Below are 14176 nucleotides of genomic sequence, written 5' to 3'. Positions count from 1 at the left end.
GGCTCCTAACATTCTCCCAGCAACTTTGACCACTACCCATCCTCCTCAATCCAGTAGTGAAATTGTATATCATGAACAGGCTAATAATATACCAGCTAAAGCCAAACGCAAAAGAGGTAGGACAACCCGTAAAGGTGACTCGGGTGGTGTGGACAAATCGATCTCAGGGGATGCCCACGCCCACATGATCGAGGTAATTGAGGGCTTATTTGAATCCCGGGTGGAACCTTTGCTAGTAAATATAGCGAAAGATATCGTGGACACTCTCAAAACATGCGTGAATAACATCATGAGTAAGTGCGACAAGATCGACAAACTCCTACATGAGCGCTATGTACACTGTGATACGCACGATAAAAACAATCTTATACCTGACCAACAAGGGAGGATACCCCTAACAACAAATGACACTGCCACTGTGCTAGTTGGCCCACGCATGCAAACATCTAGCACTAACTGCACCGCCATGGATATAGCACATGACGACAAGACTGCTTCATTGAGGGGGGCTCAAACAGTGGCCAGTGTGATGGATGGGGCAACAAGTGCGGCACCAACTTCTTCAACACAGGGGCACAAACTCATTGACTCTTGTAAAAGACCGTCTCGGGCAGTGCATCTTCCTCCGGACGCTGCCCGTTTAATTGTTATCTTGACTGGGATCCCGCGTCTCAAACCACAACAGATCGAAACTGAACCTGAGCTTTTAAATAGAACTAGAAAATGGTGCTCACAGTTCAGCAGCAGGAGTGTGGATGTGGGCAAACACATCATAGCTGCGAGGAGGGTGGAATGGGTGGGAAGGAGGGCCAAATGTATTTCTGGGGATTGTGTTATTGTTAATTTTGACGGAGGTAACCTGGCAGACACTCTTTTATGGGATGGTTCTGAGCTAGTCGGTGACGGTATCAGACCACTCCCACTAGGGTACTTTTATCCCCCTCCCATACACCCCCAGATAAGATCTTCCCACCCCCCTATTCCACACCCAGATAAAGCCGGCTGGATAAGGGCCCCCTCAAATATATCTTATCAAACTCAACAGGCCTTACTGCGGGTGAGCTCCAATCCCGTAGTAGCCCCACCCACCCAAGCACACCACAATGGCATCCAGGGGGCAGGGATCTTACTTACTAACAGGTTCTCCCCTCTTTCTCCGGACTCCCCTCTGGATTCCAACGATTGACAACCACCCAATGTGCCCCCTTTCATGGAGGCTACCACTGTCCGTAGGAATTGCCACATCTCAATGGTAAGCTGGAACATCGCTGGGTTAGGGAAGAAAGTCATGGACGCTAGATGGTTAAAATTTGTGTCCCAATACGAGATTTTGGGTTTCCAAGAAACGTGGAACGTCAGAGACAACTTTTTCCTGGACGGGTTCCGGAGTTTCTCAGTCAAGGCAACCCCAGGGGAGGGCGGAAGGCATAAAGGAGGGTTGCTCATTCTCTTCTCCTTAAAATTGGCAGGGATTACCACTAAGATTGATTGCACCTCTGATAATATCCTCTGCATCGAGTGGGTCAGGCCAAACTCCCCGCTAATTCTCATAATTAATTTCTATAATGCCCCCTCAAAGGATAGTAACTGTTCTCATTTGAAGTCCCTTTCTCTGTTTTTATCCTCATACAAGTCAAAGCAACGTGCTTCATTCGATATCCTGTTATTGGGTGATTTTAACGTACATCCATGTGGCTGGGGTTGTTTGTCCAGGGAGGTATTGGGCCCTTTGGGAGCCGTTAGTACCCACTTTGAGCACACTGCGCATGGGGCGGACTTAGAACACCTACTTGCCAATTTAAATTTATACGAGGCTGAAGGGTCATGGGGTGAAGTGAGGGCACCAACCTTTGTAGGCAGGGATGCCAGTACAATTATCGATTACATCTTCATTACTCCCGGCCTAATAAGCATGGCGGTAGCCTATGATGTGTGCACCTCCCCTTTTAGCGATCACAACCCTGTAGTCCTGACATTGGATATGGGCGACAACACTGCGACCCAGGTCGAGCGCCTGGGGGCCGGTGGAGACGCCCTCATCCCTAGGGAGCAGGGTCGTAGATTAAACTGGGCAAAAGTTGTCCCGGAAAACTTCATGGACAATCTTGTTCAGAATAGACAAGCTGACATCATAACCTGTATGGAGAGTACAAGTGAGGGAATGGCCATTATTACCTCTTTCACCGCCATATGTACACAAATTAGCCATGACCTGACGTCCACAAAAACCAAGTGGTTTCCACTAGTCCTAGATGGTTCGATAGGGAGTGCTCCCAAAAACATAATGTTCTACTACAGGCTCTTAAACATCAGCCCAGAGATAGGGAGTTGGTGGGTCGGCTCAGAAAAGAATATAGGCAGGCTATCGAGACACGCAAAAAAACTATAAAAAGTGAGGCATGGGACAGTTTAACATCGGTCAGCGTGCTGAGAGATAGTTCCCAATTTTGGTCGATTTTAAATCATCCGTATTTTGCCTCTTCCAACAACACTGTGCTGGATTGTGTGATACCAGAGGATGACTGGGTGAACCACTTTAGTAAAATTTATAACAGTGCAGATCTTTTAACCACACCCCATTCCCATCAGCCACCTACCGAACCCCCCCTTTTGTCCTTTTCTGAATTTGAGGTTATCAGGGCAATTGAAGAGATGACTAAACATAAGGCACCGGGCCCAGACGGGGTCCCTGCAGACTTATATAGCTCGCAGACACTATTCTGGGCCAAAATCCTCACAAATGTCTTTAATACAACTGTCACCGTGGGGTTTCCAAAAAGCTGGTCCACTTCAACCATCATCCCTATATTTAAAAAGGGCTCCAGATCGGACCCGGCATGCTACAGGCCGATCTCATTAATTGACTCTGCCGTAAAGATTCTTGGCAGAGTCATTCTACACAGATTAGGAGACATTATTAAGGAGAAGGGGTGCTCTCTGACCTGCAATATGGTTTCAGGGAGAAAAGAGGTACAATAGAGCAGTGCTTGAACCTCCACATGCTGATTAGTAAATACACCATGGCCAAGGAGGGTCATCTATATCTGGCCTTTATGGACCTTTCCTCGGCCTTTGACTTGGTCAATAGGGCCAAGCTATGGACCATACTGGCTGGTATTGGGATTGACCCCCCTCTAGTAGACTTCCTGGCCGCACTCCACGCAGATCTTTCAGCTAACATCAGAACTACCCGTGATGGTAAAACCACCAGACCATTTAGTTCCAGACGGGGTGTCAGGCAGGGCTGTATCTTAGCCCCACTCCTGTTTACCATCTATATCAACTCCCTTGATAAAGCCCTGGAGGGGTCCACACTCGATATTCCTTATGTGGGGGGATCTGCAGTTCCCGTACTCCTCTATGCGGACGATGCGGTGCTTCTAGCCCGCACAGGGGTGGGGTTACAGAGGCTCCTTAATGCATTTGGTCATTTTATGTCTTCGCTCGACCTGCTGGTCAATAACAAAAAATCTCATATTATGCTGGCAGGGAAGCGTCCAAGGCCAAAAAAGTTGAAATCTTTTAGTTGCTGTGGAGAGGGGATCTCGAGAGTACAAGTGTTCACCTACCTGGGAGTGATATTTGAAGAGAAGGGTTCATGGTCCCCACAGGTGGATGCGAAATCCCTAGCCGTTACCAGATCCACCTCTGCACTTTTGAGTTTCGCCAAGCGTCTTGGGTCTCGACCGATGGAGGCATTATTGAAGGTTTACAAAACCAAATGCCTATCTATAGCCTCCTACGGAGCCCCATTGTGGGGCCACGCAAACTGTGGCAAACTACAAATAGCAGAAAATCATTTCCTCAGGTCCTTGTTGGGTGTCCCACAATCCACACCTGTCCTTTCAATACATACCGAACTAGGGCTGGGTTATCTTACTGACTCACTCCAACTAGCGCCCCTTATGTGTTGGACTAAAACTTGGCTGAACAAGGACATTGCTCTGAACCACAAAATCCTCAGGGATTGCATGACCTTGGACAATGCCTCAAAAATTCCATGGCTAGAATACATAAAGGGGGAGATGGGCAGACTCGGCAGACCAAATCTATACAGCCACCCAAACACTATACTCAAGGGAGATTTGAAATGGATCAAAGAAAACTTCATGAGGAGGGCAGTTCAAACACGGGAGGAGAAAGAACTAACTAAACCAAGAGTCAGAGCCAACTTCTTACTCCTGACCTCGCCCCAAATTGAACCTTATTTAAAAATCGTGAGCAGACCTTACCATCGTCACCTGCTTATTAGATTTAGGTTCAATTTAATCCAATACTCCTTGGGCGATCTTCCCGTGTGGGGTGTTCCTGATGAATCTACCCCGTGTAGCTGTGACAAATTTTCTGACCAAACCCTCATGCATTTCATCATGTTTTGTAGCCACTACAAAGCGAGTAGGTTGAGGTTTTTGGCACCCATTTTAAGAGATGCAGGTTTTGTTCAGGTACGGCCTGTGATGGAGCGAGATAGAAAACAAAATTTTGTTTAAACTCGTGAAGTCACATTTCCATAACATGAATAATAATATTAATGATTTGTGATATGTTGTGCTAATACAACTTAGATTAAACTTTACACATGGGGGGACTAACATGTGTGCTCATAAACGTGCATAATTGTTGCATCTTTTTGTTCGTGCAAAATAATAAAATAATTTATTGTTTTCGTTTTTGTCATTACTAACTGCTGCAAACTTAAAAGAAGAATGTGCTTGTTTTGCTTTTCCTTGTCTGTGTGATGTCATTTCTACTATTCTAGGTGCATATAAGTCTCATGGATTAACGGAGACTGGTAGATATAAACGCTGCTTTATTTGTTTGCATTGGCTAGGTAATATTTGATTAATCGGGTGGGTTAATTAATTAGTAAATCTTGGGGTGGATACAGAATCTACATTAATTCTTACATTAATACTTTTCTTGTGTTTGTTTTATACTAGAAAGCATAAGTTGCCTGCTTTTGGGCCTAGTTTACACGAGTTGATTCTGCAAAAGTGCTGAGATGCCCATTCTGAAATAAATTGTTCGTCAAAAGCTGCGTTCACAAAGCAAAAACTGACGTGCTATCATCATTCTGTCGGACATGGCCAAGGTCGAAAAAGAACATTTTGTCAGCCCTTAACTTGGCATCCGCGGAAGTCAATTGGAAGTCAATGGACGCAGCGAGAACGACTTTATACAAATGTTGCAATCCTAGGAAGCTCCTGGTTGCACTCGGAAGGGACAATGGTCTCTAAGAAAAAGTGACTTAATGGAAGTTTTGAAATGTGGGTGACATGTCACTTGTCACTCTCAGCCAATGGGACGTCGAAGATTTCTGAAAACTTTCCTTTGCGTAGTTTAGTTAGCGTAGAAAGGTATAAAAAGTCATGCCCCTAGGGATGGGCTGGCTGCTGCTTTCTGACTTTCCGATGAGGGTGAAGTGCTGTCGGACTTTGCGTGGAGCACGTAAGAATCCTCAAAGAACTTTACTTTAATTTCTATCTATTTAGCTCAGTTAGGGAATTAGGTTTTAGAAATGCTAAACTTTATATATTCACTTTAATTTTGAATCACTTGTTTAAATTGTATTTTTCTAACGTTTCTTTACAATCATGCTTGCTTTATTGCTAATAAAATTCATTTATAAAACTATCAACTTATATACCATAATTTAGTAAATAAAATCTTACTTTTGACAAACAAGCTGGTCTTGGTTATTCAGGAGTGTAGGTTACTATTAGCTAGATCACGTCGCCAATGGTGGTCATTTAAATGGTTAGGTTTTATTCTAATGACAATATTCTTTCCACAGATGTATAAAATTGTATATAGTTTGTAGATAATGTGTATATAGATTTAATCTGACCACCTGATTCAGTAGGCTCAAAATATGTCAGGTTTATAAATGGGTCCATATTTAGTATAGAATTTTGTTTATAGGTTATGAAGTTGGGTAGCGTTGTTTATGATATATTTTCTATAGGCCGCTGGATCACCTGCTCTACTTTACCTTCAGTTATTAGGCAGCATCAGGACAATTCTCGGGGTTGCTAGCTTCCTGGTCGCCGCTATGTGCACTAGGTCCAGGATTCTATCCCCGAGACAACTGGAAGGGTGATTTTATTATTATGATTCCCGGCTTGCTTTTTAACTTTTATGAATTTTACTGAACTGTTCTGTTTTTGTAACCCACATGAATTTATCAAATTGTAATGAATTTTATCAAATTGTAAATCAATTTTTAAATACATGTTGTCTGTCGCTTTTATGATTTTAAATGTAATCGAATAAAGCTTGTTTTGACTTGACTTGACTTGAACTCTCTATTATAATAATTTCAGTCCTTTTATAACCAATTTTATTGGGGTTTGTACAATTAGAACAAACACAGTACAACGTGTGGTGCCCGTCATATAGCACCAGACAAACTGTTCAATCCTGTCATCAGTTAAATACCACATCCTCAATCGTTCACCTTTGTAAGCCGTAGCTCCTAATTTTCCCACCATTTGACCCATAGTATAGAATGTTTTTGTGGGCATCCCTGGCAACTTACATTGTCTCTTCCAGTTGTGTGCACAAATCTATCCTCCTTTGCTGCCAGGGTAGGTAGTTATTTTATCCGCATGCTATGTCTGTCTTGGCCACCAAGTTAGCCAAGTTAGCCATCCCCACCAGTCTCCTCTCCCCACAAATGTTTTTCAGGCCCTCCAGAATTCTTAGCATATTAATTTTAGGCATCAGGGTGATGGTGCTTATCATGGACTTGAGAGAGGGTACCCCCAATTTTTGTACAGAAGTTTGTAATCACCGGACATTGCCAAATCACATAAAAGAAAGCAAAGTCTGGCCAGTCACACTGCATGCAAGTGGGGCTCATGACGTGGGCAGTATGCCATGTGTGTCAAGGCATGAGGTATGGAGGTAATGGAGTTGGAACAGCCGGAGGCAGGAGGACAAAGCCAGTTCCAGGTTGCCATACAGACCTCTTATCAGTCGGTTTCATCGGGGGGGGGGCACCCAGCCCTCCCTTTCTGTCTAAGTAGTTCCAATGGCTTGGATACATTATGTACTAGCTTATTATACATTTGAGATATTCCACCCCTGGAGGTGTTTCCTATGAGGAGTTTGGCTTCAAGAGGCTTATGTTTGGGAAGGTCCACCGGTTCTTCTTTATATTCAGCCAGTGTGTGTCGGGTGTCGGAGTTGGAGGTATTGGTGGAACTGGGTCTTAAAAAGCCTGAAGTGAGTCTGCATTTCATAGAAGAAGTGCATTTGGGTGCCCTACCAGACATCCTCTAGAGTGGAGATCCCAATCCTGTCCAATTTGTTAAACCCTTCTAGGTGTGCAGTGTGATGAGATAATGGCCTTTTCAAAGAGGAGTCTGGTGGATAAGTCTGCCTTCCCACAGCACGGCATTCAGTGCCACCCTCTAGGCCAAGAACACCATTTTAGTTACTTCAGGGAGGTTCAGTGGGATTGAGTCACTGTATAAGAGACCCATCAGTTGGTCCAACCCTAGAAGGGAGTGTTCTGCTCGGTAGGCTGGGTGGTACCACCCACTGCAAAGCCACTCATTTACGACCAGCAGTTGGGCAGCACAGAAGTATATTTGTATGTCTGCCACTACCATCCTTCTGTCATATGTCAAGAGATGGCATTTGGGCATGGCAATCTGGGGGGCTTGTTAGCCCAAAGAAAGGAGCGGACCTCCGAAGCTATGCTCTCGAACTAGGAGTTCGAGATCAGCAGCAGAATTTTGCAAGGTATATAGAAAAAGAGGAATGGCCATCATATTAAAAAGGGAAACATATCCAAGGACAATAATCAGTAGGGTATTCCAGCGTGAAAGGCCTTTTTTCATTTTGATAAGGAAAGGTGCCTTGTGAGTGCGGGCTCCAGAGCTATGGTGATGCCCACGTATTTAAAACTCAGGCGATGTATCAGTATAGTGCTGCCAGGAGATTGATTCAGAGTTGGCTCAGACAGGCATTAGGATGGAATATTTTGGTTCCGTTGGAGGCCCGAGACCTCTTCATAGAGGCTTAACAACCTTAGTCATCTGGGTCCAGAGAGATGGGGATTTGTGAGGAATAGTACAATTCCATGTGCTTGGAGTGCAATCTTGTCGTACATGCTATCTCCAGTCCCAGCTGGATACCTGAGCATTGCAGTGCACCAGCCGTGGCTCGATGGCTAGGGTGAAGAGGAGTTGGGAAAGGGGGAAGCCCTGGCAGGTGCTCCTCTGAATGGGAAAGGGCTCTGAAAGAACCCCGTTCCCTTGGGCTACATAAGCCATATGTGGGACTAGAACCTCGGACCAAACCCCATGTGTTCAAGCACCCCATCTAGGAAGAACCAGCTAATCAAGTCATATGCTTTGTCAAAGATGAGGATTTGCAGAGCGCAGGGGTCTAGGGCTAGTGCCTGACATAAAGCCTTATTGGTCCGGGTGAACTAGGGCATTGATAATCTGAGTAAGGCAGAGGGCAAGGAGTTTTGCGAGGATTTTGAGCTCCATTTTATCAGGGATATGGGGAGGAAGTCCACGTATTGAGGTTCTGGGCAACTCGACTTGGGAATGACCTCTATGGTTGCAGAATCCCGTTCTTGGGAAAAGGCCCCCTCATCATAGTCCTCCTTATACAGGTCTAGCAGATGTGGAGTAAGGATGCACGGAATTTGCTATAATATTCAGGAGGAAAATAGGCCTCGATCTCAGTGTCTAGAAAATCCTCACATTGGGGTTCCATAAGTGCAAGCTAAATCATAGAAATGTCCATTCAGATGCCCTGCACTACCTTGCTGTGACGGATGTATGATGTTACAACGCATACTTTTACAACGCATGCCTTTACAACGCATTTTTTACAACGCAAAATCCTATACAACGCATTCCATTACAACACATGCCATTACAACAAATTTTCTAAAAACTACCATTACAACGCATACCATTACAACGCATACCATTACATTGCATGTATGGTAAGTATTGGATAGTATAGGGGTAAAAATTACTATTCTAACTCCAGGGGGTGCAACAGTAGGGTAAGTGTTGGATAGTGTAGGGGTAAAAATTACTATTCTAACTCCAGGGGGTGCAACAGTACAGTAAGTGTTGGATGGTGTAGGGGTAAAAATTACTATTCTAACTCCAGGGGGTGCAACAGTAGGGTAAGTTTTGGATAGTGTAAGTGTACTATGCGTTGTGATGATATGCGTTGTAATGGTATACGTTGTAATGACTGCCTGGTAATGACATGCGTTGTGATGGTATGCCTTGTAATGGTATGCGTTGTAATGACTGCATTGTAATGGCATGCGATGTAATGGATCTTGCGTTGTAAAAGTTTTGTTGTAATGGCAGTGCGTTGTAAAAGTTGCGTTGTAAAGGTTGTTTCCCGCTGTGACCGATCCTAACATGATCTATCATGCTATTATGGCCAGGCTTAATGAGAAACCTAACAAAGCTTCCCCTGAAATACAAGTTGATTATACACAAGCCTATTCTACAGTTTGACTCGAAGAAAGCCTTTCCCAAAACAGAGAAGGTGGAGTGCAAATGGAGAGTTGCTTACAGAGAGGGCCTCTGCGAGATGTTTTATGTATTTGTTTTAGCGATTTTATAGGGCACCTAATATACATCAGGCGTTGGAAAGTTTTACAGAGTGAAAAATGTTGATACATTCACATTGCATTATGGTGCTTTATCTATCGAGGATAATAGGCTTAAGACATAAAAGTGGGATATCCTTTTATTGGAAGAGGTGTGGGAATACAGAATAGTAGAACATTCTGTATTATCAATTGAATTTCTCTTGCTTTTTGGCTTCTTAATGTAAGTCAGCGCACAAAAAAGAACACAATTTGCCAAATGTTCTCTGAATCATGAACGGATGGGTAACCCCATATTGAGAGTCATACAAATAGCCATGATTCCTAACCTCAGAATCTTGGGCACATTTAAAAAAAAAACATCGTTTTTCTCATACCCTTTTTTCTTTTTTTTTAGATTTTAAAATATGAATTTCTGCATGGTCGGTACACAATGAAAAATCAATATACGCTAAAGTGTATCACAAGCTGCTTTTGGACAGCCAACAAGCATTCTATATTTCTGAAACCAGAAGGGTATACCGAAGGTCGCATTATACTACTTTTGTTAATTAGCCATCTGGGCAAAAAATTAGACATGAAGACGTTGCGATCTATTTCTGTTTTTGCCTATTTCTTACACTACTTTTATTTTAATGATTAGTTTCTTTGGGAAAACCATAAGCAACCTACATAAATTACCTGGTACTGAATTTCAAATTGTGTCTGCTTTTCAGAATTATATAGCAATTTGGGTTCAGACATAGGTTTAACACCTGTTTCATAAAATAGGTAGAAAACCTAAAAAACAGAGGCCCTCATTTATGGGATTTTGGCATAAAACAGCGCAGCAAAGCACCATGCTGCGCTACCCTACGCCAAAGTGAAAGGGCAGGAATGCACCGTATTTATTATTTATGCAATATGGTGCATTCCTGTCCTTTCTCCCTGTGCTGGCACTGTTTCAGCAACCTAGTGCCAATGTAGATACCCTTGCATCATGGTGCAAGTTTGCCTCCATTGGATGAAAGAAGGGACACCTTCTTGCACAAAACCAATCCTAGGAGGCTGTTTCCTCATCTGTGTGTGCTGCAAAATGCAGCACACACAGAAAAAGGAAAACACTAGGAGAAATAGAGATAATTTTCCTTCTTATGCCTCACCTCGGGAGGCGTACAGATTTGGCGTTTCCCCATGTTTACATGATTTTTAAAATCTGGGGCAGTGTTTAAATCCATGCGTGTTGCATGGGAAAACCCACTGCAACAGCCATAGACTGCCTCCCTACAACAAAGTAAGGCGATGCAGCGATTTGCGCTGCATTGCTTTACTCAAGATTTATTAGGCCACTCAAAGCCATGCATGGTGGCTTTGTGTGGTTTTATAAATTGAACTAGGAGCCCTGCATCACGCATGTACCACTTTATGTGGTGCAAAATGTATGCAGGACTCTCATAAATAAGCCTCAGAATACATAAATAAAGATGAGGACTTAATTACAAGTATTAAAAATAGTTGTGAGGTAGCTAGAACAACGGATGTATGACGTTACAACGCATACTTTTACAACGCCTACCTTTACATCACAAGTTTTACAACGCATACCATTACAACGCATAATGCTTTTGGGCGCTGGGTAGTGAATAGTTTAATTTTCTATTCCAACTCCAGTCCCCGTGGATAGTAGGGAAGGTGTTGGATAGTACATTAAACCTATTCCCTATCCTAGAGCGCCCCCAGCGCTATGCGTTGTAATGGTTTGCGTTGTAAAAGTTGCGTCGTAATGGTAGTGCGTTGTAAAAGTTTCGTTGTAAAGGATGTTTCCCAGAACAACTGGTGAGCGTGGAGGAAACAACAGGTGTACATGTAGAGAAGTTGCAAAGCCTTGGGCTTTATTAATTTGAGCCAGTGGGAGCCACCAGCAAGCATTTCTGGGGAGTGCCATTTATTTTCCCTATCGGAAATTTCCACAGAACAAAAGAGGGAAAACACACAAACGGGAAAGAAGAAGAAAGAGAAAGACAGAAAAATGTCACCAAGAGAGAAAGAATGAACCTGCAAGAGTGTGATAAAGGGGCAGAATGTGTCTGGTAGTAGATTAAAGAGGCATTAGGTGAATTCAGGACTACACAGCCTTGGTATTTGGCACACTGAGAATTAATAATGCCAGCTGCAGTTGTCTGAGCAGTGGTTTGTGCACCAGCACTCACTTTTTCACAAATAAAGTACTGGGGCTAGTACAAGGCTAGACAGTATTAGGAAGGAAGATTCAAGAAGAGAAATAAGATATGTTAAGAGCAACAACAATGTTGCAATAAAGGAAGAAACAAGGAGTAACTGAGATAAAAAAGGAACTGATCAATTTTTACTACACCACTAGTGAATAATAAACTATTATTCAATATTAGATTCATGAGAATGGGCAGCAAATATGGAGAATGGAGCCCAGAAACCTACAAGGGTCAGCCACTTCTACAATCCTGGTACTGATACTGCCATCTCTGAGGCCAGGGGTCACAAAAGCAGTACCAGGGATAACAAGTGGCAAGCCGGGGGAAGAGGGGGCTCATCTGGAACTCCTGGTTACCCCTAAATGAAGACCATGTGTCCCTTCCCCTACCTCTCAGCTATTTCTTTCTATCCTGCTTGCCTCTTTATTGCCCTACTCTCTCACCTGTAGCCCCCTTTCTCTAAACAGTCACAATATCCACTCTGTATTACTTCTCTTGCACCTGTTGCCTACTTTGCACATCTGTTTGAACTGGCTTATTCTTTGTGTCTATCATCTACCTGCTCCTTTTCTCCGATGTCTGTTTTTCATATGTCCCCCCTTCTCTGCTGTCGTTTTGTAGGCTGCCTTTTTATAATCTCTGTCTTACACTCGCTGCCCTCAAAGAAAATCACCTGTGTCCTTGATAAAAGATGGAAGGCCCTCCACCAATGGCTGAAGAAAAAAATCTACATATCTAGACGTGTTTTCAAGACTACTCCCTCTAGATGACACTATCAGTCTCCCTGGGGGGTGCTGACTGTCTTTATGTACTTTCGGTAACAGATATAGGGCGGGTAATTTAGGGATTTAAGGTAAAAAACTAATATTCCTCACATTCAAGGAGACCTCTCTCTTTCCACTCACCCAGTTGCTCCTGGTGTACCTTGTTTGCTGTCTCATATTTCATTTTCGTACTTGTTTCGTACCTGTCTTTCTCATTCAAGCGACTGTTCCCTTCTCTTAAATACATTTCTTTAGAGAGTACCACTATGTTTCCCCCTTTTTTTGGATTTTTTGACAACTATGGTGTCATCCTTCCTCAAGGTATTAAAGGCCAGAATTTGTTCATTAGTGACATTCTTAACACCATACCATTTTAAAACCTGCTTTTAACCTTGGAATCTCCAGCACTCCGCACTTTGTAAATGGTTGGGCTTCCACATTTCGAACGGCGTTGAGTGCGCCGCTGGCACGCTGAAGGCACACCTAGGCAAGCCTGTCTGCGCCCGTCCGCGCCGGGGCGCTGCCAGATGCCAGTCATTTTGCTCACATTTTTTACGATAGGTATATCTATACACACTCGGAGCGCCTGCTGAGATATTTGACTTTCTAACAGATGAATCGCCTGAAGGACTTTTTTTGACTGAGACCTGGCTAACACAGGATTCTGGTGCAGAATCCTGGTTGGCACTTCCCCCAGGCTATATTATGTACCAACTTAATAGGCCTGTTAATCGTGGCGGAGGTATTTCACTATTCCTCAAGGAGCCTTTTGCAGGCAGTTTTAGGAAGGAGGATATCTCTGAGTGTGAAAGTGCTTTTTTTCAAATCATCCTCAACCATCATTTTACGGTTTCAGGGTTGCTTATATATATCGTCCTCCAGGGTCATCTAAAATATTTAGGGAAGCCCTAGTGAATAGGGTTACCCTACTTGCTAGTAAAGCTGCTAACGTCACTATTCTGGGTGATTTAAACCTTCATCTGGAAGATAGTGGTAAAACACATATTGCTTGCTTTCTAGCAGACTTAGAGGCCTGTCAACTGATACAATGTGTGGCAGATAGCACACATGTTGCTGGCCACTTGTTGGACCCTATATTTTCTAATTTGGCTGAAATAACAGTGTCACCCGCGGTCTCTTTGGTCTGGACAGACCATTTTTTGGTTCATTTTTCCCCTCAGCTGCCAGGGAAACCTGCTCTGAATTGCCCCCGGCCAGTGATGAAACGCCCCTGGCATAAATTAGATGCTAGTCAATTTTCGGACTCTCTGTTAAGTCTTAAACCACAGTTTCCTCCTAATATTGAGGCAGCTGATACGTCCTTTCAGGACTGGCTGACCCAAGCCCTAGATATTTGCATTCCTGCTACACTTAGTTTAAAGAAGAAACAAGGATCCTCTAAGCCCTGATTTAAGGAAACCTTGGTTAAAGCTAAAAAGGTCTGTAAGCAACTGGAGCGAACCTGGAGGCGTCCCTACGACACAGTAGCAAAAAATAAATACTGTGATTCAATTAAGCAATAACCCCCCTAAAATGATCTTCTCCCTTCTTAAAAAGATGCAACACTCTAATGTGAAAGCTGGTTCCCCAGTCTCCTCCAA

Source organism: Lissotriton helveticus, chromosome 11 (genome assembly GCF_964261635.1).
Source record: "Lissotriton helveticus chromosome 11, aLisHel1.1, whole genome shotgun sequence".
NCBI classification, from domain to species: domain Eukaryota; kingdom Metazoa; phylum Chordata; class Amphibia; order Caudata; family Salamandridae; genus Lissotriton; species Lissotriton helveticus.
The sequence above is the reverse complement of the archived record's forward strand: the minus strand, read 5'-3'. Positions refer to the sequence as shown.